The following is a 27812-nucleotide window of genomic DNA, read 5'->3' as shown; positions in this document are numbered from 1 at the left end:
ATATTTTCTCCAACGCCTTCCCCATTAGACAGAGCTGCCAAATGAAAGTGTGTCAGAAGCAGGAGCAGGACACTGCAGTGCTGTTGACTGCTAACTGGCCAGAGACCATCATACTTTTCTTCCAAACACTGCCTTGGAGGCAGGGATGTACCTGCATCCAGCTGGTCCTATACCTTCTTCCTTGTCCCTGCTGCCACAACACATAGATCCCTGTGGTATAGGGACTTCTGAGGAGGGAAAAAAAAAAAAAAATGAAGGAAGGTGGAAATCTGTCCTGAAACAAAATTTGAGGAAGGCAAGAAAAGGTAGTTGAAAAGAGGAAATGTAACAGTGTGGAAAGGGGCCAGGGTAGGAGGACAGCCAACAGACCATCATTCAACCCAAGGTTTAATCATGCTGTAGAGCATCATAGGACATAACAGTGAGGATGGAGAGAGAAGGGCCTTTTCCTTCCCAGCTTCTGTAGCTTCCTCAGTAATCATGTGTTGTTTGTAGAGTCAAACAAACAAGTCAATTGTTGCATATCAGCAGCAAAACAAGCTCAGTTGGCAGCAGTAAGTTAGCATGTACAAAAGTCCATAGTCTAATTCTGAGGTTCATGGGAATCAGGCCCATCTGCTGACGCTGTAGACTACGTACATTTTTTTTACAGGCGGCTAAAGATTTAGAGAATCTATTTCTGTCCAGGCTGATGCTATTATAGGACTGACATGGTCAGTCCCACACTACATGTCAGCTTGTCTCTCTATCTAGAAATCATTTGATTCTTCAATCAGTTCAATGCTCCAATCTGGTTGCATAGGTTTTTTCCTGTGATTCAGGGTCATAATCTGCTTTAAAATTCAAATTTTTCCTCATAAAAGAACAATGAGTGGGACAGGTTGTTTACATTATACTTTTCCTGTTCCTGGGAAATGAATGTTCAGAAGTTATAGTGTGCAGGTGGAGCCTTTTTTTTTAATTTATTTTTTTATTTTTTTAAACTGCAAGCAAGTAATTAGCACCTTTGCTTCATGTTAACATTCAGCATGTGGACCTTATTGCTTCATCAAATGGTTGAGGAACCATCTGTTTTTCATCAGCAGAACAGCACTATTTGACAATGAGGGGAAAAAACCCCAAGTTTTGCTAGCAGCAATAATAATCAGTTTTCCTTCCCCACATCTCTTTCCCCACTCGACCTCTCCAGGAGCCGTATTCTCTTCTTCACCCTTCCTAAAGAAGATAATGTGGGTGACTCCAGTGACTTGTACATAAATCAATGATGTTCTGGTGTCAGAGGAGAAGAATGAGAATAATATATGTTGACATCAGTGACTACCTCAGCTTCTCCAACTGTGTTTGTGACTATAGGTGAGAGAATTCTCTTAGGAAAATTAAGGGTACTGCTCAAAGCAGTAATTTGTGCTCTTCCTGAAGTGATCCTATTCCCTAAGCATCTTAATGCAGAAACTCTCTCTCTTAGGAGTTGAATTTTGTTTTTATCATTCACTGAACAGAAACAGACTCTGAACAGCTAATATACAGACACCTCTGGTCTATGGAGCCTTCTTGGAAGGGACTTTTGGGCTTTCAGTAACTAACTATGAATGACATCCATGTTCTTGTGGCAATACTCTTGCCAAAGGTCTGTCTCCTCACAATATCAGCACTCCTGAGCAGACGAATCAGGCCCATCCCTATATTTCAGGTTTAAGAAAACGATTCCCAGATGGTTTGAGCAGAGGGTTATGACTTTTTTCTACCCTACTCCACTTCTTCCCATCCTGTCCCCCATTTGATTTGCTATGTCAAACACTGAGTGTGATTAATGATGACAGAGATTACTGTGAGCATAAAGTTCAAGAGCTCAGCTGTTTATTTGTTTAAGAAAGTTGATTTCTGAGTGTTTCTCTATATATGCAGCCACATGGTTAGACTGAAATACCCCAGCACAATCATGGGTTTGTAAGAATATTGTTTTGACAGCAAAGAATGCTTGTAAACATCCAGGATGGGGAGGGGAAATATTCAGTATCTTAGGATTCATTCCATTTTCACGTGGTGTGTTCTATCAGTGGCGTGGGAGAAAATGCCTTCAAAAAACACTGAGGAGACACTGTGTGTGAAAAGTGGCTGAGGTGAGTAGCACTGGAACAAAGGCAGGAGTTTAGAGGCAGCTTCTGGCCATCATCTTCAGCAAACAAACATGGAAGGCAGACCCAAATTCAAAACTTTCAGTTACAAGAGTCAAACTAAGTTCTTCCAGTGCAAAGCATAAAACAGAGGATGGCTGTATCCCTACTTTGCCCAGGAACTCTGCCTAATGTCGTTATTGACAGGCCAAGTAATTGATTTATATAGTTGACTGCATACATCTGTCATCCTGTTTCTCCAAAACACTGGATTTAGTTTCTCAGGAGTGAAACTTGTTGGAACTTTACTTCATCTCCTAACACCTAGGAACAAAGCTATTAATTAGCTGAGCACCTACAGTTCCCAGTGGTCTTTCACTTACAGGTGTAGCTGAGGTCAAGATTTGACTCATGAACTGTAGAAGCAGAGCTTGTGATTATGTCTTGGGCAGTGGGAAAGCAAAATGAGTCTTCCTTCAACTCAGCGTTCTCTCTGGCTGGTCACTCTTATTTACTAAGTTTGATTTAACAACTTACCTCTGTTTATACATAAAATACATCTTAGCTCTTAATCACAATAAATTAACAAAAGGAAGGAAATGAAACCTGCTGAAGTCACTTTCAGGTGAATCTAACTGCTTTTCTAAACACCTCTGCACTTGACTATTTTGTTAAAGATTTCCAGCAAAAATTCTGGGAAAGAGAATAGTCCTTAAATTATTGCTTCCTTTTTAAAGCTATCCCCATGATACACACATCAATTTTTTATGAGAGTAGCTCCTTTGAAAATTATCTTCTTGTATTTTCTTTCTTTCAAAATTTATTTTAACTGAGAATAAACTGATTTTTCATCATGACACTTGTTTCTCCAGAGAATAGTATTGTTTTTCTTTTAATATTTTCTGGGTCAGTCCATTTAAGTCATGCTCCTCCTCCACTTCCTTACTGCTCTAAGCAGAATCAGGGGTTAGTTAAGGAAAATTGTGTCTGAGTTGTGTCCAAATGTAGGCTTCTGACTCAAAAAACCCCAAAACAACAAACAAACAAACCGCTCTCAAAACCCACCCTTGATTTCTTGTCCTTAATGGCTCTATTGCCAGATTATTTATTTAAAATTACAGCACTTGTTTCCTGTTTTCAAAGGCTAAAATCAGCCACTTAAGCATGACTAAAAAAAACCCAGGGTGCCTAAATTAGTTTGCCTAGTTAGAGCAATAACAGCTCTATCAGACTGCAGGTGTCACAATACCCACACACACACACACAGAGCAAACTTAAAAACAGGAGGTAGCCTTACTGAACCCAAAGGAATCTTTTTTAGCAGAGTTCATGCTTCTTAGCTCATGAGGTCAGGATATAGAAAAGCAGCTGACACTATGATATTGAAGGCTCCAGTGGTTTTCCTGCAGGAATAGATGGATGACCTGCTTGTTTTATATTGCTGACTTTGTCCATTAAAACAGTAAAGTAAAAGCTGGTTTTCCTCATGTGGGTTCCCTCTTAATGAAATTTGTTCCTTGTCATCTAACCTCTTTGTACATTCTTTTCCTCCTCAGTCTCTTTTTTCTTAATAGTCTCTAAACTTCCTGACTTTACGATTTCAGAATGCAGTTCATCCAAGCCTAAAGTGTTCTGACACAATCCATGCCAAAAATAAGGGGGGAAAAAAAGTATTTATTATACTTTATATCTATGCCATATTGTTTCAGTGCAGGGGTTAATTTCTATTTGAGTTCCTCAGGTTAGAAGAATCAGGAATGATCAGATATATTTTCAGATAATAAAACTCAGGCCTACTGTTGATGCCAGGTTTCAGTGCTAGTGACTGATTTCTGAGTATTTTGTGGGAGGTTCCACTTAGGTCAATCTCCAGAATTTAATGCAAATATTTTGAGAGGGGAATCACATCCCATATATATTTACAGAACAATCGTAATACAATTCCTCCCACATATGGTCTTCCATAATGTTTTTTTTCCTCACAGGTAACTTGGTCTTCACATCCTTAAAATTATCAGGATTAGAAATATAGACATTTATCCAACCTCACATCATTTTCTCACTGTTATGATTGGATCAGTTATTCAGATACCTCATCATATAATTTAAGGATAGCTTAAGCCTACTATTTCCCCACTTTTTCTGCAGCCATATCACATATGTCATATGTGTGGACAGAAGAGCTTACTTTTCAAAAGCTAAATCCTTTATCCAAGAAAATGAAAGCTCAGAAGGAGTAAAGGGCAACAGGAAAGGATATTTCAGAGAGCTTTTGTTATGTGATAGTAGCTTCTTTGAAGGAGTTGTTTCGCTTTGTTTATGACCTGTTTATGACTGCAGAAGAACTGTAGAACTGAAATGCTGACCAGTGCACTTTCTTCCTGATAAGAGAGACAGTATCAGCATCAGATAGACCAAACTATTTTTCACAAAGTCCTATGCAGGAGTCATTTACCTGACTCATACAATTCTGTGTATCATGTGCTCTAGGTATTACTTTCTTACTTAAACTTATGTTTTTGTTCCCCAGACACCTCCTTTTTACATGGTATATACATACCATAATTCCAAGTACTTTAGTTTCTGAATTATCTAAGTGTTCAAATAGATACAACAACCCAACTGAAATATTTCTTAGCAAGGGTAGAAAGGCAGCTGAAGTGAAAAACTTACCTGGCACTCCTGATTAGAATCAAGTTACATATTCATACCTATACAGGTTTGATTCCTTATTGTTTTAGAGTTGGTCTAGACCTATCTTAAGTGCTGTTTAAAACACAGTTAAACCCTCAGTAAAATTCTGCTTCTAAATTTAAGCCTATTTCATTTTTGCTTTAAGCTTATTTGAGGCCATTCTCACATTGTTCCTCAGTTTGACTTTGATTTGCAAACCTGAACCCCTGATGCAAACCCAACCTAACAACAGCTAAGGACATCCTGGTCTGTGTTCACTAAAAGCTCTGGTGACTTTGAAACCAGCTAAAGCCTTGTGGAGAGAACCTGTGTTGTTTTGGATTAGCTATTTTCGAGCAGTTTCTCACCTGCAGGCCACATCTGTCTAACTCATCAGCAGAAATGGGCATCTCTGTGCCCAGGAACAAACTGCTTTGAGATGTTCATGGAAAATTTAGGAAATCCCTGTCACTCCATATTACTATTTGGCAATCACTTTCCCTGGGAACCTGCTTTTGCTGGAGCAGGCAGGCTGTCAGCCCTGCAAGTGGTCTTTTTGTTTATGTATCTTTTCTGTTCCTCTGTTTACTTAAAGGGACAGAATTGTCAGCTCTTGTAAGGCTGGCCTGTGTAACTGATGGCCTATCCACCCCAGACTTGCATTTTTTTATTTTAACTTTTTTTTTTTTTTAAAAAAGAAGAATCTTACCCAGACATGAGTGAAATGGGTAGATTTATGACAGCAAAGAAGAGTAAAGTGGAAAAGGAAGTTTATGTTTTTTGCAGAGACTCGCTGCTGTGTAAATGCACTGAAAGAATCTCTTGGCTGTTTGGGCTTTTGCATAACAGCTAGAGACGCAGAGCAATTAGATTTTCTAAGTATAAGCAAGAGAATCTGTTCTGTTTATACAGAAAAGTCCCCCAGAAGAGAGGCAGGAGCAGAGACATAAGTAATAAGCACATATGTTTGGAAAGAGTATAATGTACTTATAAATATTATAGTGGCGTCGCTACAGTTAAGGGTCTGGCAGAATTTCTGTTGTAAACCCTTCTTGTCAGAGGTTCGGGACAGAGCCGTAAAAATTCCAGGCTGCAGCTTGGCATGTGAGGGCTCAAGGCAGGAGCACAGGTTTCCCTCCTGCCCCCTTAATTAATTGTTATGAACCTTGTTATCAACAGGGAAGTGACATTAGGCATAATCTTCATTTTTTCTCTCTTGAGAGAAAGGTTTGTATTCCTGTCTTGCAGGAAAAGCTGAGATATTGAAAATGCACTGGGTCATCAGACTGTACTGCAGGAAGGAATGCCAGAGTGTTGAGGAATGGTAGATAGAAACAAACTGTGCAAATGAGTGGCACCTTTCATGTTGGGATCTGGTCTGCATATCTCTTGGTGTCTGATTTCCCAAAGAGAAGATCATGCAACTTTTTAGGAAGCTGTCTTCAAAAAAAATGCTGCAAAGGGAATAAAAATCAATTATTGATTTTAGAACTGAACAGTTTTTTGAGTCTTTGTTTTTTACTGGTTGCGTTTTGTTAGAAGTTGAACCTAATGACAAAAGGATGACCCAGGATCTGTTCTTGAGCTGCAGTCTTTAAGGTTATGATGTCTTTGTGTATTAACTGGCAAATCTGGTAACAAAGGCAGACTTAACTAAGAATAAAAAGGAATTAATCTGCAATAAATCTAGGCTATCCAAATAACCAGTGAGAAAAATAATATCTTACATTTAGGCAGGGTATACGCTCTTTAAATTCAACACAAATGTCATCAGAAAAAATCCACTGTGTTCTTCTCAGCCAAACACCGAAGAATTCCCACACACGGTATCTGAGCCTGGTCTTTACCACACAGGAGCTGCAAATCTGAATCCAAAGGACCAAAGTGAGCACTGAAAGAGATGGTAGATACATATGCACTAAAAATATTGATAGCTGTAATTACATAGGGGTTTAGGGACCTAGTTTTGGGGCTAACATTTCATGTGAATGTCACCTGATCTGGTCCTCATGGCTTATGTATATATTACCAACCATTAAATTATCATTGAAATTGTTACCTTTTGGTAGTGGCTAAAGAGGAATGAATTCTACTCAGGTATCAGGTTGTCAAGAGCAATGTCACAAGAGACATCTCTAACTGCTAAGGCAAAAGAAAAGATCAACAAGACAATAAATCAGTAAGCTATGCAAAAAGTTTCCATTGTGCTAAAAAAGATTGTAGTTGACAAAACATATGTTTTTACTGTGATGGTTGCAAAGAGCACTTAAGCTGAAAAATGAAATGTCATTCATTAATTTTATTACAAATGGTTAGTCAGGCAAAAATCTAATTTGCTAAAGGCACTGTCCCTACTGCTTCCTTGCCCACTGCATAAATTCAGTGCTCATAGGCCAATGTTTTTACTCATGTACATCCTGGGCATCCCCACTCAACTGAGTAATACAGGGTACAAGGGCCCCAGGATTCAATCTGGCTTCAAGTATATGTCACCTGGAGAAGTTCAGGTGTCTAGTGAGATAGTTTGTCTCATTTTGAAGCAAGGAAGTAAAGATAGATAAGTTCCTGTTGGCCTAAATATCCCCTTAAAGCATTATTGGGAGTCTGACTTAAAAGCAGAGAATTTGGAGCAGAAACTGGTTGTCCAGTCTAAATTAAATCTACTTTGAAAAACAGTGGGACATGTGGAAATAAAGTGCAAAGTAGGGCATAATAAAGCTGTTGATTTTAATCCAGATCCTTATGGATTAGACACTTTGTTTCTGCTCTTCAAGTAAAATGACTAAAGGGAAAAGTCTGATCTTTCCTGCTTCATAGGATTTCCACTCAGTATTTGCTCCTTCTTTCCAGTATAATGGAAAGGGGAAGTCTTTGAGTCTAAGGTAAAAAAGATGCTTGGTATATTGACTTTTTAAAGTAAAGATTTAATCACCCTCTTTTATTATCTATATAGGTAAAAGCTTTTTTAATTCTGAAAGATAAAGGAAAAAAAGATTTAGTGGTTGGAAGCTGAAGCTATACTAATACAGATGTAAAATAAGGAACACATTTTTAAAGGTGAGGGTAATTATCTGTTGGAACAAATTACCATGGGGATTTGATGAATTCTCCATCCCTTGAAATATTTAAATAAGAACTGGACATCTTTCTAAAACTGTGATCAAAGTCAGCTTGGAGTGATGGGTTTGCAAGAATTACTGAGTAAAATTCTAAGACTGGTGTTGTGCAGGAGGTCAGACTAATGACTCCTAAGTATCTGTCTTCTGGTCTTAATAATTAATATTGCTAGAGGGAGAAGAGTTATTCATGCTTTTGATTTTCTAGAAATAGGCAGAAGTGGCTACAGTCCCACTGTCTGAATTTCAGAAACAGAAGGTGAATTTCTGGAAAAGTAGCTGTCTTCACTTTGAAATGCTTTTGTGTTGCTTTGTATGTAACACTGTCATCTGCATCACTGGAAAAGTATCAGTGACCTTCAGCATGTTTTCCAGGAGATAACAGAGAAAGATAAGTAGGTGGATTTTTTTTTTTTTTTAAATCAAAGAATCTCCTTGGAATTGCCTGTCTTGGCTCTATGCTTTACTGACAATTATAATTCCAGTGGTAACTACTCATTCCTTTCACCTAGTTTGCTTTGGAGGGGACATTGACCATATGTAGTATTTAAGTTAGAAATAGCTATAGCCATATAGCTAAAACAGAAATTACACTCTCAAAAATATATATGGAGATGTGGAAATTCACTTTTTGCTCTGTGAGTGAACTGCAGCCAGATCATGTCTAAGATTATTCTCATTGCTCTGTAGGTACACTTTTTGTGTGTGTGCACACGTACGTTTGTGCGCGTGCATGGATGCATGAATGTGACTGATGTGTAATTTCAGTAAAATTAAGAGGGAGAGAAACCATGGCAAATCCGATCCAGTACTACCAAATTCCTGGACAGGTAGTCCATGCATCAATCTCTCCTCACTTCACATTCACAGGACAGTTCAATGTGCCTGAGGCCTCAGAGGAATTTTTCTCATATGCCTCCAATGTTTTTATAAGACTTCCTTGGCAGGAAACACATATGTTCTTAATAATGATTAAAAAGAATAAATTCACCTTTCAAAATCAAAGTGAAAATAGCATAGCAGGTGTAATTGAGGCAAATGATTATGGTAGTTATATGTCTTTACAGAAAAAGCTCAAGGGAATTTGCTATCTCCACAAGGATGTAATATTTTTTGTAGATCTTGAGTATATGATTTGCCAAGAATTCAAAGCTGAGTATAAAACATGCCATTCACGAATGAATATGAGCATTCACCTAGGTGAAGAACAACTTTTTAAAGAAAGAAAAACTATAAACAGAGTTTGAAATAAACCAGGTGCAAATTGCATGTGCAAAATCCAACAAGGAAACATCAGCAAATATTCAGCAAATATTCTGCACTGAAAATACTGTAAGAAAATAGATTTTATGATCAGATGGCTAACCTGAGGTCCACCTGATGACTGCATTTTCACATGATTAAATAAAGAAGATAAGTAGTACACACTTTGCATACAATCTAAGTATCTTTAGGCAGCATATAGGCAGCTCCAAGTGCAGTTCTTGGGGTAAGGAGCTGTATCTCAGTTAGCATCATGCATATTTCTATGACGCTGTGAGAAATCTTGGCTTCTAGCATTCTCCAAATTAGTTTTAAGATCACTCTCTCACCTTGCATCACCTTGTCCCTTCTAGCTGGCAGTGTACATTAGAGCAGTTATGAGGAAAACAAGGGAGCAACAGACAAGCTTAGATTCAAAGCAGCACATTTGACCAGCTGTTTACTCCGAAGTGGAGTAAAGAGGATGGAAGGAGAACATAACATGTTGTTGACAGATTTCACAACTCCAATTCATGGAATATTTGTTAGAATTATTTATTTTATTTGCCTATCACCATGGCAACTGAGTTCTTCATGTATTAAAGAAAGAATCAGAAACATATTTGGGCCACATTTCATGAGCTTTTGAATGTTACTTTCTGGTGTGTAATTGTTTCTCCTTCATTGACTAGTAATTAAGCTGCAATATGCCTAGGCTTGCAAATCCAGCAAACTTGGAAAATTCCTTTAATTTTTAAAGTTTGTTTGTTTGCCAGGTGGTTTTTTTCCTCCAAGCTTGTCCAACTTTGAAAATTACAACTTAAGTAAAACCAAAAACGTAAGTGTCATGGACTGCTGAGGGATTACCTTACCACATTAATATTCAATAATGCCAGCTGCCCTTGCTCAGTACACGAGGACCCTGATTCAGTGGCATTCCGAAATGGGGCCCACAAGTTTGGTGGAGAGAGGAGGTTCTTTCTTTTGAAGCTGGTCAACACAGTGCTATGATCTTAAAGAGTGGAATAAAATGTCCGTAATTGTCAACCCCTTCAATGGAAATGCTTCCAAAATTTTCCACCTTCTTTTTGTTTTGCCTCTTTTCCAGCTTCTACTGACCAAACTCTGCCTTTTTGCTGTGTATATACTATGAACTACTGAGGCATAAAATGCGTATGAAGGGAAGAGACAAGATTATAAACTGGAACCCCAAATCATGGAATGGTTTGAGTTGGAAGGGACCTTAAAGATCATCTAGTTTCAACTCCCCTACCATGGGCAGGAAAACTTCCATGAGATCAGGTTGCTCAAAGCCCCATCCAACCTGGCCTTGAACACTTCCAGGCATGGGGCATCCACAGCTTCTCTGGGCAACATGTTCCAGCATCTCCACTGTCTCACCACCCTCATAGTCAAGAATTTATTCCTTATAGTTAATCTAAGCCTGCCTTCTTCCAATTTGAAGCCATTTTCCCTTGCCCTATCACTACATGGTCTTGTAAAAAGTCCCTCTCCATCTTTCTTGTAGGCACCTTTTAGATACTACAAGGCTCCTCCAAGGTTTCTCCAGAGCCCTCTCTTCTCCAGGCTGAACAACCTCAACTCTCTCAGCCTCTCTTTGTGGAAGAGGTGTTCCATCCTGTGATCAAGTTAATGTCCTTCTTCTGGACTCACTCCAGCAGGTCTGTGTCCTTCTTATGTTGAGGGCCCCAGAGCTGGATGCAGCACTCCAGGTGGGGTCTCACAAGAGTGGAGTAGAGGGGCAAAATCACCTCCCTTGACCTGCTGGCCACACCTGATGCAGCCCAAGATATGACTGACTTTCCAGACTGCAAGTGCACATTGATGGGTCATATTGAGCCTCTCACAAGCAACACCCCCAAGTCTTTCTTGTCAGGGCTCCATTGTCTTCCCTGTCTGTATTTGTGCTTGAGATTGGCCCGATCCACGTGCAAGACTTACTATTATATCTAGGCTTTTTTTAGGTTGTGCAGTATCTTGCAACATATGCACTTGCCAAACCACACTCTGGTGATAGACCTTCAACAAGTGATGTTTTGCTTCACCAAGAATTAAAGGATGTTGAAGGTGAAAAATTTTGCTGGAGCCAGGATAAGGACTGCAACAAGCCAAGCAAACTTGTCATGCAGGTAATTTCCTATTCGCTCATTGGTCAGGAAAATGGACCTCAACTCAGAAGCCTTACGTCACTCAGAGTCTAATACTGTAGGGTAATCCTGTCAACACAGTGAAGTGCAAAAGCGATGGTTGACTGTGGGGGAAGGTGCTGGAGGGCTGCTGACTTTTTCTTTCCTGAAACCTTCACTTGCTTTTCATGTTGATTGCTTGTGATTTTGTTACACTTGCTTAACCAGAAGGATGGGATCATGTGCGACTTCTTGCAAAAGGAGCAGCAGGACTCAGGGTGAGAGCTGGCTTCAGGCAGAGAGTTTTCCAGTTTTCAGGAAATGAAGATTTAGCACCCTGGAACTGCAGGCAGAAGGAATGATCTGTTTTGCCAAGAGCAGTGGGAGCTGGGACACTTACCTATCTGGCTGTGGGAGCCAGGGAGCAGGCAGACTATAGGGATGGAGCCACGCCGGCAGCCGAACCCTTGCCCCATGGCTTCTTGCACTCGGAACATTGGTGCTCCTATGACACAAAAGTGTTTCCAGATGAATGGAGCGTGTCCAAATGTTTTGCCTCTTGGCTATTAGCACTGCAAGAGCAAACAGTTTTTCTCATGGCAAACTAACTTCCTTTAGTTCCTTCCCCCCACCCCGAAATTTGCTTCTTGTTTGTTGTGCCATGACAACATCACTACGCTATCCAGAGCGAATGTGTTAATGCAGGAAGGGAGAGTTCTGAGAGGCTTGACTGGCAATTTTTAAACTCCAGATGGCCATTCTCCAACTACCTGTCGGTTTGAATAGGAAATAAGTCTCCTGATAGGCTCACTTCCTTCCGTTTGCATTGTTTTCAGCAAAAATAGATTTTTAATAACTCCCATAATAACGTTCCTGCAAGGTGCGGCCTGCAAACCCTAGTCTGAAACAGGACAAACATATTGCAATGCCTGTTGACTTTTCACCTATCGGTGGCCTGTAGCCAGTGGGCTGTGGCTGATTATTAACAATAAAGTAGGAAGTAACCTTAGATTAAATATTGCTAAGAAGTGCCCAATATCCAAAACCTGGAGCAGAATCTCAGCTGCTGCCAGTTAGCTGAGGATATGTTCAGAGTATTTAGGGATGCTGGTGAAATTAATAAAATAAAATTTGTCACTGATCTCTTCTAATTTGTCAAATCCTCTTTATATTGTGTTTCTTCTCAGACTTTCTTGCCTATTTGCTGTGCATTAGTTTATCAGAGCAGAGAATGTGTATAGCAGTAGCTGGCTTTGCTTAGTTTGCTTTTAAGCTAGCTGTATTATTTTTCAATGACTGCTCTGTTGTTCAGCCCTTATATTTTCTCCCAGTATGCACATACTGTGTTACCCTATGCTTAACTTTAGCAGCATTTCTGAAGATTCCAGTATATGTGGCAGTGGTACTGGAGTTCAAAATCTGCTCTTCAAAGGGCACTTCAAAACTCTTCTGATTTTTTGTACTGTCTCCCATATTTCCATCATTTGTATCAAGACTTCGATTAGAGACAGTATGTGTAGCTACCTGTCCTAGAGTTTCTGTGAGTTGAGATTAATCTGTTCCTTTCTGTCCTATCCTATCCTGTCCTATCCTATCCTGTGTACTTCCCTTCAGTCATCATTTTGCACCATGACCAATAAAGCATGTTTTAAGTGAAAACAATGTGACTATTTTACTAAATTTTTGGCTGCAAGAAATGATTTTTTAAAATAATTTAGATAGTTATTCCATATATTATCATAGAGACAAATTGAGACAGATCTGATTCTATAGAGAAAACAAAAAATTCTTCTTTCAAGCTGTCATTCTCAGTATTCCTATACTTTGAATCTTGGTAGACTTGAATTGCTAATTTAAACAGATTACAAAAGATGAGATATTCCCCCCTCTACCCCAAGATTCATCCAGAACCGTGGATCAAATCCAGCACCTCTAATATCTTTGTCCTTTATGCCTTATATATGTATGTGTGCATATATATATGTAAAAGTTTCCAAAAGTTTCAAAAGTTCCCTACACCAGAGTATAGTTTTCCGTAAGACCAAATCATATCCGGTAGCATAACATTGTAGAAATAGTTCCTTCACAACATAGTAGCCTTTCTATGAGTTAATTACACTTTTCCACAGATAGTTGTTTCTCTCCAAAGTCAGTGAGGCATTCCATATGTTCTCACTAGCTCACTCTGTAGCTGGGGATTTTATTTTGGTCTATATATAGCAAGTAAATAGTCCAGATATGCTGAGGTTTGTTTTGAAAACTTTAGTCTGGCTAAAATGAAGGATATGAGATTTAAAAGTGAATTTATGAAGCTAGGAACAACAACAAGGAGCATTTGGGAAGAGATTCAGGGACAGAAGTATTATCTTTCAACAGCCTCCCCTTGTAAAGAGTGCTGATTATTTCAAGAAAAAAATCCATGTGCAACTTATCACTTGGAGCAAGAAGATGTAAGTAAGGGGGCAACAGTAGGCTGTTCAAGTGCTACCTCTGGAGCACATTGCTGGGGATCATTTCTAGGAAAACACTCGTTACAAAATCACCAGCAGAGCTATATGTTCTTCGGGCATCCCCATGCAACCCACCCTGGGATTATATATGGTGTGCTGTATTATTATATACACACATCTGCTGTGCATGAGAAAACTTGTGGCACAGCTGGACAAGGGCAGAGGGGTCAATTACAGGAGGGACACTGGCAGAGAAGTAGGCAGTAGGAAAAATATAAGAGAAAAAGCAGCTGTGCATAGCAGGACTGTAGAAGTGGGGTGGGAAACCATACTGGCTCAGGCTGTGTCATTAGAAGAAAGCCTGAGAACACAAGAAGGTGAATAGAGTGATTTCTTAATGAAACCAGTGAGGAGTGAGCAGGAGGGGGAAGAAAAAGGGAAGCCTGAGGAGAACAAGAGGTGAAGTCCCATTTAGAGGCAGAGTTAGTGAAGGTGGGAAAGCAGCAATGAGTTTGTTCAAGGGCAGGTATGGCAGTGCTTAATGGGAAAGCCAGGATGTGTGAGGTCAGGTCATTACTCCCCATTCTATGTCTTCTCCTCCACAGTGCCTGCAGTCCTCTACATGTTTGTACCCTTGCATCAGGTAATAGAGTTGGAGATAATGCTTGGCATAGCCCAGTTGTATTGTCATATGAAGACAGGAAGCCTACAAGGAACCATCTGTCCCTTCCATGTTCCTCTTTTGAAGGAGCCCCCTGCTGATGCTCTTCTCTCTAACTGACAAGTTGCCCTGAGATGTTCAGATTTATTTCTGGAGAAATGAAAGATCAAACTCAACTCAATCAATAAATATAATAAAAGTAGGAAGGATATGTTGGGAAGAAGTTAATTACAGAAACTTTAGGTGATATTTTATATTATAGTTGGTATCTCCAAGGTGCTTTTTGCTCAGTGAGGAAGACTGAACTACACATAGTGCAAATTGTGTTTATAAAACTTGGTGGTGACTACTGCAACTGTCTTTTGCAGCTTTGCTGAGTCTAAGATGGGTTTTGTATGGTACAGGATAAGTTTGAAAAAATGTGTTGCAATTAGAGTAGGTTTTATTCTTTCAAGACACCCCAGCTGTGTAAAAAGAGAGCCACACTGGTAAGATGCACCAGAACTCATACACTAGCTCCAGACCTGGACTTTCCTGTCTCCGTGGGCCCTGAAGTTCCAGTGCTATTTTCTGATATCTGCCTTATATAGATATTAACTATGAATCTAGTTTTACACTAATCTAACTCCATCAACTTGCATGGAATTGCTACTGATGCCTTTCAAAGACACAGGTAGCCTTAAGGATTGTTGTCTCTCTCTGGACTCTTATAAAAAAAGTAAATGTTCAATAGATGACCCTGGAGCATTTGTAAGAGCATTTTAGTTCTTGTTTTGTGATTCTTTCAAAACATATAAATGGTTGGTACTGAGAAGTGTTATAATATTTTAAATTTTCTTTGAATTACAGAATTGATAGTAATATTTTTTTGAATTTGTAATTTGATACAAATAATGTTAGTCCATCTACTAGACCACTTTTAAGAAAATTTGTATTGGTTTTAATTTTGAAACTTTGATGTCAACTGGTATCAGGCCATCTGCTTTTGCCCTCCTGATTTGCACAAGCTTTTGTGGCACTTTTTCTGGTGAGGGGGAGGACTGTGTTTCCAATAATTCAAAACTGGTAATTGCCAGCCCAGAGTCTAATCTATTCTACACTTATAAGTCCCCACAAAATTCTGGAAGTTTGCAGAACTTATAAATGCTCATATGGACAGAAGACGAACTTACATTTTTGTAGCACTCCCGATGTCTCAGTGGCACTCTGGTCTGTATTTTGTTGGATACAGAAACCAAGAAAAAGGGTCTGTACTGAAGTTATCAAATAACAGTCACAATATTAGGCATAGTAAAGAAATGTAAGCAGACAGCCAAACCCCTCAGTTAAAAGCAACTTAATGTGGCTGCCAAAACAATCCACCCTTTTGAGCTCAAATAGGTAAACCTTTTGGGCTATAGGCACAATGGGAAAAGACTAATTAAGGAAATGAGGTAAGATTTCTTAATATTATACTTCTGACATAAAAACTTGCTCCATTCCATCCCTTCCATATGAAACACTTAGTTTTCCTGGAGCTCCAAATGACTGTTACTTCACTTAGCTCATTTTGAACCATATGCTATCTCTGTCCAGTGATTCAGTTGGGCTCTGGTAAATTGACTGCACAGTGCCTGTGTGTGAATGCAGGTATGTGCACGCATTAAGTGTCCATATGTGTTCACATGTATGTATCTCTGTGCAGGGACAGAGGCTGAAGCAATATGATCTTTTGGACTGTAAGGGCAAGGAAGGGCCGTGCAGCTGTGACCCCAGTTTAGCTGAAGTGGTCAGTGCAAAGGGGCAAGACAAAGCTCTTGGTAAATGGCCACGTGCTTGAAAGCATGCACTCACTTCTTTCCTGTGACATTTGTCTCTTGATAAGAACTCAGTGTTACGAAGAGTAAATAACTGGGCAAATGTAACTGCAGCAGAAGAGATTTTGGGCTCTGAGTAAGGTTAAAACACTGTATGAAAATGAAAATCTATTGAAGACTACCAGCTTAAATTTTGCACTCGTGGTTCTTATGGTAGAGAAAGAGAGAGAAAGAACGTGCTCTTGTCTTTTTACTTTCTAAATGGCACTGCCCGTTGATTTTCCACCTAATAATTCCTACAGTCTACAACATAAATAAAATTGCAGTCTCTGTCCTTGGGGTTTACTGAGCATGATTAAGAGGCTTGTCTTTTAATTGTGATTATTGCTTTTGGTGTTGTCTTTGTTACATCGTGTTATTTGTATTTAATTTCCTAGATAACAAGGGCTATCATATAATTAAGGTCTTTTGACTTTAACCAAGAATTCAAAAAAGGTAAGTAATGAGGAATGTGTGATTAATGTACAAATGAAAATGCAGTAGTATTCTTTCCCTCTCTTATCAGCTTTTAACCCCTCTGATGTACTTAACTGGCTCCAGTTGATGTCACTGGTAGTTTTATGTGGCCTGTGAATTTTTCAAATTCAAAGCAGCTTCAAATTCCCTTGAGTTACAGAGAGAGAAAAGAACAGAACTGCACTGTAATAAAAGTACTTTCATAAGAATGTTAACCATAAGGAGTGTATAATACCCAGTGTTCTCAACAGTAGTATTTTATACAGGTGTAAGATCTCAGAGCCTTTAGACGGGGAACAGATATTTTTAAGAGGATAGCAGCAGATAAACCCAAGGCAGGATACGACTAATTATGATTGTACAAAGCATAAATGGCTGAAGTATTAGGACCTAGTGGAAGTTAGAAAATGAACTGGAGAGAGAACTAGTAAAAAGTCAATAGTATCTGCCACTTGATACAGTACAGTATCATCACTTCCTACCTCCCTCCAAAGAATGAGTGGGAAGAAATGACCTCATAAGGTCTATATTATCCTTCTGAGGGATTTTCATGCATCTTGGCTAAAGTGCCAAGTACACTGGAAGTGGGGGAGTGTTAGTCATCTCCAAAGCACCGAAAGGAAATGGAGAAAAGGGATGAACTGGCCCAAACAAGCAGACAAAACTACAATTTTGTGGCAGGTCGCTCTAGGTCTCATTGACCTTGGCAGTAACGCAGGGGTCATTTTTTATATGAGTGAACTGTCCTTGAATAAATTCTCCAGCATTTACAAACAAGCTTTTCTTCCACATCAAACATGCTTGTCATGTTCTCCTTTCCAAAAAATGACAAATAAAAAAGTGTTTTTTTCTTTTTTTTAATATACTGGGAACATCCAGCTTTTATTTATTGTTCTTCTACTTAGCTCTCCTTAAAAAAAAATATCGAGGTACTAGCACATTAAGTATGTGCTCCTATCTTCTCTCTTGTGGAAAAAAGATACAGTTGTGGAGCAACAGATTGTGTTTGAACACTCTGTAAGAGAACTTAAGCTTCATAAGTGAGAGACTATGACGTTTTGAGACTAGAGTGAAGAAGGAGCACTGCACTTTTGGTACAAATACCAGATTGGGCTTTTCAAAAATATATGAAAAACATCTAGGAAGACAGTTACTCCTTCTCAGTTCTGCTTTCTTTCCACTCCAAATTTCAGAGTAGAGACCTATCTTTTAGATATTCTGACTTGCCTCCTGGAAGCCTTTTTCTCCTTTGACCATGCAGGAAGTTAATTTTCTAAATTAAACACTTATGTTAGTAGGTGAAAATGGTGATACCTACTGCTTTTCAAAGCAGAAAGTGGCAGCCTGATTTGCTTTATTCCTTTGAAAATTTCCCTTTGAATACACTCAGTAATGTGTAGAACAGAAGAATTGTGTGATCCCGTCTGCTCTACCTAACATTTATTGCTGTAGTTTGGGAATTTTGTATATAATGGCTACTGACTTTTACATTCCATGCAGTATGCAGGGCTAAAAGACCATCTCCATGATAATTTTTGTCTCCAGACTTAATGGACTGGAAACCACACAAGGTTTGTTGTGTGCACATACACTGATGTGTGTGCTGAGTGGCGACACCACACCATATAAACAATTATTGAGGACAGCTTGGTGGCCAGCAACAATTACAGCACCCAAAGGGCTGATACTCATTTAATATCTTCTGGGTGATTTGACCAAATGCATCCTCTGGAGATGTGTCGGTGGTGGTGGTATGCCCAGGGAGAGTGGTTGACATGCTGTGGGGCAGAACTGCAAGGGCCAAGAGAAACTTAAGATCTGGGCCAAAAAAAAGTTACGTGAAGTGCAGAGTTGTGCATCTGGAGTGGAGTAACCCTCTGCATCGGTGCAGACTGGGAACTGAGTGGCTGAGAAACAGCACTGTGAAACAGGACCTGGGGGTTATGAGAGGTGCCAATCTGCATACAAGCCAGAAATGTGCTTGCAGTAAGGGAAACCACAAGCTACATTAGGATGAGCTTGGACAACAGATTGATGGAACTATCTCTGCTTGGCATTGGTGAAGCTGCACCTTAAATACTGTGCCAGATTTGGTTTCTTCAGTTAAAGAGAGATACTGAGAAATTGGATGAGGACCAGTGGCAGGCTACAAATATACAGGGCTGTGGAGCACATGGCCTGTTAAAGAAGATATGGGCTTGTTTCATTTGATAGAGAAGAAAAAGGGTTTATCAAATGTAGTTTACAATTTCGGCAAAAAAAAAAGGTAGAGATAGAAGATCCAAACTCTTCAGACAACTAGTTACTAGACAACTAGGCCAGCTACATGAGCAAATAGTCTTTCAAGCAGATATAATTGCAAGTTGTGACTAGGGAGGTTCAGATAAAAAACTTTGATAAGTTTATTCATCAACAGGTGGTATGGCTCTGCAATATCGTATCTGAAGTGGTGGTGAAATTGCCATCTGTGGCAGTTTTCAAGACTCATCTAGCAAAGCACCAGTGGACCTGACTGCCCCTCCCCTCCCCTCCTCCCTCCCCTCCCCTCCTCCTCCCTCCCTCCCCTCCTCCTCCCCTCCCCTCCTCCTCCCCTCCCCTCCTCCTCCTCCTCCTCCCCTCCCCTCCCCTCCCCTCCCCTCCCTCCCCTCCTCTCTTCCTAAAATGTATTTTTCCTGAAATCCTTAACAGGAGAATATTACTTTGTACTCCTCAATATCTAGCTGCTTTGATTTTTTTTTTCCTTTGAAATACCAAAAGGGATTAAAGCATAAACTGGATTAACTACTCACCAAATGCAATTTTGTTAAGTGAAACTATGTTTATGGGGATGGGATGGCTCAGTGGATTGATTATGAGATACCATTCTAGGTCACTTGTTCAGTGATTGAAAATACATTGCTTGCCATCTGGGAGCTCCCTAGCAATGAAGGCAATAATGAACTAGCACTCAGTTCCTGAGGGGATCTCCATATTCCAATATGCACCAAGATATGCACCAAAAAAGACAGTAACTGCCTCTCCTTTTCACAGGCCTAATGGAAAGAGAAAAATGCTAGGACAGGTTAGACTGAGATCTGACACAAAATACGAGGAACCTCTACAAATAATATTTGAGAATCTTTGGCAAGGCAATGTCTGAAAACTGGAGTTCATAATCCAGACTTATTGGTCTAATATTTCCATCAATAGCTGAGATGCTTCTCACAAAGGCTAAGAAGAGAGAATGAAATGACTTTCAAATTGAAAAGACAGCAAGCTTTTTAAGTCACTTGATTGTCAAGAAAAACATTTAAAAAGCAAGGCTATTAGGCTGAGTAATTTCCAGAGAAAGGTAGTGGACATGCCTTTACTTGAATTGTGTAAAAGACAGATGAACTCCGCCTATCACTGTTATCTAATTACAAGGATGAGTAAATAGGTATGGGCAACATTTTCAAACCTGGGTTCTGAAAGTTTGACACAGTATCCAAAGACAGATATGAAAAAGGCGGGGTGTTTTTCACAAAGACTGTCTTTAAGAGTAGTGAAAACTCAAGGTTGCAGCCCTGATTCTCAGAGAATAATTGAAATTAAGAATTAAAATTGTCTAAAAGTCTAGACTAAGCCCCCCCCTCCTTTCCTGCATTTTACTCCATGTCAGGAAAAACCCTCCCCAGATTATTATCAAAGCAAGAGAAAATGGAATTATTACATGGTTGACTGAGGACATCTGACCTATTTGTTAGGATTCATGACTGGAGATATGGATTAAAGAACTGCTGGTAGCAAAGGAGTCAGCAGTTGAACAAGTGTCATTAGGAGCATGGTTACCATGAGGTCCCAGGGAAAGGAGAATGAGTGATTGGTCCTTTGCAGCTTCCCAAGGTGTGAACCAGAACCTTGAATCACTCTCAGCACAAGAGGGTGGAAAGATTAGGAACGGAGAGCACTGATCCAGACTTGAGCAGTTATCCTTTTCCCAAAGCAGGGGAACTGAGTATGTTGGTTTCCAAAGCACATGACAGAAGTAAGGGCAAGAAGTTACAGGCCTTGTAAAGTTTCAAGTTTCTTCCCTTCCTGCTCCAGTCAGCCTCAGGGGAAGGACTCTGGTGGAGTTTTGCCTATGGGCTGAAGCAGCCTTCCACTGGGGAAGACCATGTGGTGGCTTCCCACCATCCTGGGGTAAGGGAAGCGGTGTTGAAGCACATGGCACACCTCACCTGAAGCTGCTTCACTCCGGCTTGCGTCTGCTGCCGTCACATTCAGAGAAGCAGCTACAAGATTATCCAAGCTTAATTCAGGGTATTAGAGTCCATTGAGGAATTTTGATGGCTTCTCTGCCTAGAAGATGTTTTCACGTTTGGCCCTCTTTCTCTGTCATCCAGTGTTGAAGAGTACAGCTTTGTTGGGATCAGAAGTGAATGGCAGTGGTGACTCTCACTCAAATGCTGCTATTCACACACTAAGCTCCTCTGCCTCAAAGGCCTGGCCAGGCAATGCTAACAATAAACAAACCATAATAACTCACAACTGCGGCTGAACCCAGCCCTTAATGACATTGTTCAATACTGCTTCAACACTGTGAAGAGCTTCACCACTTCGTTCCCATGCTCCTAGGGGCATTTCCAGGTTGGCTTTACCAGGGGTGATTCCAACAGCTTATTCTAATTGTTTTGCTCCTACAGCACAGGGAAGCTAACCTGCCGTGAAACCTGATGCTTTCTCCAAGAACAGGTTATTGCAGGGTAACAAGTGCCTTTTCTTTCCTAAGCCTCAGCTGACGGTACAGTACCACAGGGGGGCACTCACATTAACATGTACACCTCCCCGAGCTGCACACCACCTTGCAGGTGTGCACAGATGTGCAGCAGAGCTCCCACAGAGGGCTTGCAGGGACGCATGGGCTTGGAAACGTGGCTGAAGCCACCCTTCCTCAGCTGCGTCTGCACGCAGCAAACTTTTGTTTTGTATTTTGCTTTGCCTTTTAGGCAAAAGGAAAGCAAAAGCTGGAAAACGTTGAAACTGAGAAAAAAAAAAAAAAGGCAGTGTCTGCCAACACTTTGATTTTTGTGTATGTGCTAAAGAATTTCAACTCCAGGTATCAAGACAGTCTGAGAGAAGAGTGATAAAGGCATCATTTCTGATTTCCGTCAATAAGAAAATGATGTTTGGAAAGTCCTTTCCAATCCCATGATGTTGTTAATAAGAAAATGATGCGTGGAAAGTCCTCTCCAATCCCATAGTGTGGCAAAGGAAAGTGTGCTATGAGCAGATATTGCTGGCAGGGTTTGAATAATCACTGTTTGAAAGGGTTTATCTGCCAATTGCTCTCAAAGTGTCTGAGAACACTGGCTGATTCAAAAGACTCCTTTCTGGGCAAATCTTTGGCTATTTCAAAGCAAAGTCTGAACTTACAAGCAAGTTGTGTCTCCTTGTTGCTGCAGATGGTTTGATCAAATGAAAGCACACACCATAGTGCATACATTAGAGCCAGAACAGTCAGAACTTTGATGCTTGACTCAGTAGTTTAGTTCTGACTAAAAGGTGTTTTAGATTATTAAGTGCTGCAGATAAAGGTATGGTCAAATGCAAAATATTTATTTCATGAAGTTTTGTGCTTCTCTGAAGCTCAAAGCCAATATCAAAAGGGATTGAGGGAATATCACAGAGAGATGTTACCTGTTTCTCAGATGAGAATTTTCAAAAGATGAGACAATAACCTGTCCAACTGAAACTCTGGCAGAGATGACCATACAAAATTCCTTGATTTGTTTTTTATTCAGTCATTCTCTTATGGACACACCACCAGACTCAATCTCTTTCCTGAAAGTCCACCTTTGCCCTGAAAGTCCACTTTTTTCTGGGTGCATCTCATTCTGTCAGAAACAGCCTAGTGCATATTGTAACTTGGGAATGAGTCGACTTTGCCAAGATTTTGTAAACTGCTTAGTTTCAACTTCACACTGGTCCCACTGTGTAAGCAGTTCAGTCTAATATTAGTCTCTTCTGAAAATTTCACCTCTGGAGCCAAGGAGCACTGGATGGATAAATGAAAGGGGAATGTGACTGTGATCAAAATCTGTCTGGTCCAGACAGATAAATATCAGGCTAGCTTGAAGGTTTTCACCTCCTTGCTGCTGCCGGCAGTTATATTTTTTTCATGGCAGAGCATTGTGGGCTAATTTCATAGCTGGTGTAAATCAGTGTTGCACAATATACCGTGGTGGAATGATGGTGATTTATGCCAGCTAGGAATCTGGCTGCTCGTACTCCTACCAGAGCAGCACTGACTTATAAATCTTCCTTTTAAAAACCTGCAGATGAACCAGAGGAACTGTTGCTGAGAATTGCACGTTTCAAAATTTGCCTCGAGAAAATAGGAGAATGCCAGTTTCAAACCAGGATTAAAAAATGTAGATGCTGAAGTGGGCTTTTTCCTAGAGATGCTAGGTTTACCTCTGTGGAAACTAGAATTCCTCATCACCTGTGGAAACTAGAAACTGTGGAATCAGGAATTTAGCTGTTCAGATGCACTTGTATTCCCTTTGAGTTTCTGAGATCTTGTATTCCTGCTGAATTTTTAAATGATTCATCTTCTCCCCCATTAAATACTCTTAAATATTCTTAAAAAATTGTCCTATTGCTTAACCACTGCTCTGTCCTTCTTTACTTTCTTTCTTTCTTCTCTCTCTCTCTCTTTTTTTTTTTTTTTTTTTAATGTACATACATATACCTGACTCCTTGGAGATCACTTTGTCTGTCTGTGATTGCAGGAGTCAGCCAGCAACACGACAAGACTTGCTTGTTTACATAGCTCAGAGGGTTATGACAACACATCAGAATGTACAGGTGCCGTGTAGAGATGCAGCTTGCAATTAAGGTCAATAAAGCTGACTATTTAATAAAGAATTCCTTCATTTTATAACAACCTGATCTCATTACTATACACACAACAAATCAGCTCCATAAAGCTCTTTAAAAATTTGTCCTCCCTTAGTATTAAATATTTGAGCTAAAGTTAAGATTACCAGTTGCAAAATAATTGCATTAATTGAACAGAAAATTAAACCTGTAAAACATAGTTAAATGCAATTTCTTTGTAATTGCAGTGAATGTGCTGCCAAGATAATTACAAAACCATTGTTAATATTATTTTTAGTCATTTTGGTGGCATTTCACCCCTGTAATATAGCAGTCAGAGAGGGCAAACCAGGGGAGCACTCTTTAGATGACAGTCTGATTTGGGCCTTTAGTAAAGTGTGGCTTCAAGGCTAAATTAGTGTTGATGTTGCTTACTCAGCAGAGCAGAAGAGGCTTCTTGCAAAAATCTTTACTCAGATTTGAGCACTAAGTAGGGGAAATTTCAGGAGTAACCTGCTCCTTTCGGTGATAAAAAGTTTGTCAGAGCAGCTCTTCATAGGAAAATTCTGTCCTCTCAAGTTGCTTTTGAACAATAGCTTGAGAAAGTCTACTTTTCCTTTTAATTGCAGCTTAGAATACTGGCCACTTCCTACTGGCCCAGAATCTGGATGATCTGATGGCCGTCTGTAATTTAAAATGTGGAATTTTTTTTTTCTGAATTTCCTTTTCGCCTTTTAATAAGCAACAAGTGGCTGCTGCCTTAAAAAAAGACACAGCTCTAGAATCACAATTGCTTGTAAAAATGCAATCAGATACTCTGTTTTTACCTACAATTAGGTAGAATCTGTGGTCTCTGCAGGTATCAGTCCTTTGCTAGAGGACGGGAGATTCCTCATGCGTGGTAAGCCCTTTATCCCAGAGGAAGGCAACAACACGTTAACATGTCACATCTTTATCCCTCCATTTCAGAGAATTGCAAAGTACACTTATGACACATCAGATTATCACTTCTCTTTTGGGTTTATTCTTTTGGAATCAGCTTTTTCTTTTCCCTTGAGTTTTATAGTTTCTACTGTTTGCCTGCACTGCCTTTCTTAAGTGTAATTAAAATTATTTTCTCTGGAGCTGTTCCTTTCATATATCATCCAATTCATCCACACTGGATGAATTTCCTATTCCCTGGAAAAGGACTGAGTTTATTGACATAAAATAATCCTTGGCTGAAGTGACTGAGAGTGGACAGGCAAGCTGGGAATCTGGACAGAGATCCTGCTCTGAGATCTTGGATCACACTGTAGTTCTGAGTCCAGTATTTTCTCATGTCTCCTCTGCCAAACTATACTCCTTTGTGCTGGAAAAATCCCCTGCTATCAGCAAGGGTTCACATCTTCCTTACTTGGAGCAGGCCTCACTGACGTATTGCCTTATTTATGCTTATAACGTAAACTCTGTAGAGAGTTCTGTACAAAGGTGATAGGAGACCTTTAGAGTTATGGATGCATTTTGTCTCTCATCTGCCAGCAGTGTTTTTACTGATGTCCTGTTCTCAGCCAGTCTCTTTCCATGATTTCCAAGTTTTTCTGTCGATCCAACTAGTATTCTTGCATGTTATCATTTATTACGTATCTTTTTCTGGTAGTTTATTATTGCTTTTTTTCATACTGCTGATCAACTTATGTGAAGACAGTCACGAACACAATTTTTTAGGTATTTTCTTGCTTCAAATGTGTATCCCAATAATGTTGGCCAAATAAAGTTGTATTCCCCTGCATTTATGACTCCGTTTAAATTTGAATCTGAAAGTGTTGGAGTTTGAAACCCCACATAGACTAAAAGTTGTATTGAAATGCCTTTTAAAGCACTGAGTCTTACATGGAGTAGGCCTACGGCAATGCAGCGACTCCATTACCTTGAATACACATGACAGTAGGCTGTACTCCTCAATTTTCATATTAGTTGCCCAAGCTCTTTCCATCCACCAGCTGGCCCTTGCATTACACTGAAGCACTGTTCTCACCTAGAGCCCTTGCCTTAGGACAGACGGCCTCGGTCCAAGCAGTCACCACAATTGCTTTCTAGCCATCTGGTAGCTACAAGCTTGAAGGCTGCAGAGCTTTTCCAAAAGAAAAGTGGTGTTTTTGATCTCTTTCTCCTGTGGCCCTACGGCTTATCTGGCTCACAGAAGGAGACTGATCAGTGAGTTATTTCAAAACACACACATGAGTGGAGAGGAACTGGGGATGGCAAATGAGGGGAAAAGGATGGCAGGGAGGTAAAAGTCAAGAAGCATTTAGGTTTGGTGTGGAAAGATTCAGTGTGCTGTGGCCTGCCTTACAAGGAAAGGAGAGTACCTGGAAGGCTGGTGAACGACAAGCTAACAGGAAACCACGGCAATAACCGTGCCTCTCCCCTGCACTCGGTCTACCTGCAGGCACCAAAATTCCTCTCTCTGGGGAAGAGCTCGGTGATCCATTTGCTTCAGTGACTGCCAGGGAGAGCAAGGAGCTGCTGGGACAGGAGGAGCTAGGTTACCAAAGGCCTCTCCTACACAAACTGCTCCTGACTGTGCACATGAGGGAGGAAGGGAGAGAGACAGGTGTGTGTTTGCTTGCGTGGGGATCAATCACAAAAACAAACAAACAAACCTACCTACAACCAGGAGGGAATTTTCTTCCTGGCTTGAGTACCTCAGCCATAGGCTTTGCAAGGAAATTCACTAGATTTACAGTTCTCAGTGTGCAGCAGCTGCTGCTGAAAACAACTCACTCGTGCACTTCTGTCCTTTGAGCCTGTGTTTTCAAAGCTTCCTCTGTTTTCCTGTCTCTTACTCATATCATCATGGGCTGGGACTGGAAAAATGCATGCAGGTCAGTGCCTGCTTCTAAGTCTTCCAGGTACTGCCGAGCTTGAGCAATAAGGTATAGCATTAATTTGGCTGCTTCCATTTTTTTTTTTTTCCACAATGATAGTGAGAAGTTGAACTTGTTTTTAAGTACCTTACATTTCAGTCCAGGTTTGTAATTTTCTTTAAACTCCATCCCCACCACCTCTTGAATTTAGTGGGAGTCTCTAACCATTTCAAAAGCAGGCAGCTAGGAAAAGAGATATCCATGTGCTATCTCAGAGTGATGGGTTTGGCCGAACAAATTGGCATCTCCTGACTGTTCTGATATCAAAAGAGTTCCTTTGTCTGTTTCTGTGTTTTCTGGCAGCTTTGAGAGGTTCTTCACTTGATGATTCATCAAATCTTAAGAATTTTGCTTTGCAAGAGCTTCCACTGCTTCCAGCATATCCTTTTGCCTTATAGTCATGGATCTGACCACAGAATGCCCTCCTGATGTGGCTGTGGTCTCTGCTGAGCACACAAAAGAGCTGGGCTTGGCCAGCTGCAGGGTTGGGTGAGCAGTATGTCACATGGTGACATGTGGGCCCAAATTCTGGGCCTTTTCTTTGTAAAGCCAGGGAGTGAGAGTGTCTTCCTGGACATGATGGGCCCTTCAGTCCATACAGGAGCTGTACAGTACAGAGCCACTGGCAGAGCCCTGCTGCAGGTGTGTCCCAGGACACAGCTGTGCCACAGGCAAGGGTCTACCTGTGGATCACTGTCTACTCTGGCTTCCCCAGGCAAGGGGGCTTACTTGTCCCTGGAAGGTGAGTAGGACAGGATACCGGTGTAAACCTTGGCATGCTGTGAGATGGCAATATGTATACATGCTGAGAGCAGTGGGGGCACAAATGTCTCAGAGCAGGAGGACTTGAACACCTAACAACTAGGGGAAACCAAGGAAACCAAACACTCAGGAGTTTTCAAGTGGCAGCTGAGGTGAGGTTGACATTTTTCTTTAAACCCATGAGCAGCGTCAGACAGACATGAGTCAGCCACAAATATTGTCCTTTCTCTGGTTTACAGCAGACACATACTTTAAAGCTCTGCCATATCATCTTCGTCATGAAATCTCTTGATTCAGAGACTTCTCTAAACCACTCAAGATTTCTGTGTGTGCTCTCCCTCCCCAACTGCTTGGAGCCCTGAAAACCACAGCCTTTGCTGGCAGACAATAAAGATACGACCTAAAGTATTCAACCAGAAAAAAAAAAAAAAGAAAAGGAAAAAAAAAGAAAGGTTGTTGGGGAGGCTTAGAACATGTCCCAACATTTTCTGCAGGTTTTTTCCTTTCTTGAGGCAATCAGAGCAATGCCTAAGTTTTGCACCTGCCATGGGCAAGTGCCTCTGTCTTTTAGTGAAATAACTTTATG

The sequence above is a fragment of the Myiozetetes cayanensis genome, unplaced genomic scaffold (genome assembly GCF_022539395.1).
Source record: "Myiozetetes cayanensis isolate MyiCay16 unplaced genomic scaffold, myiCay2020 scf1, whole genome shotgun sequence".
Lineage (NCBI taxonomy): Eukaryota > Metazoa > Chordata > Aves > Passeriformes > Tyrannidae > Myiozetetes > Myiozetetes cayanensis.
Note: the sequence above shows the minus strand (reverse complement) of the source record.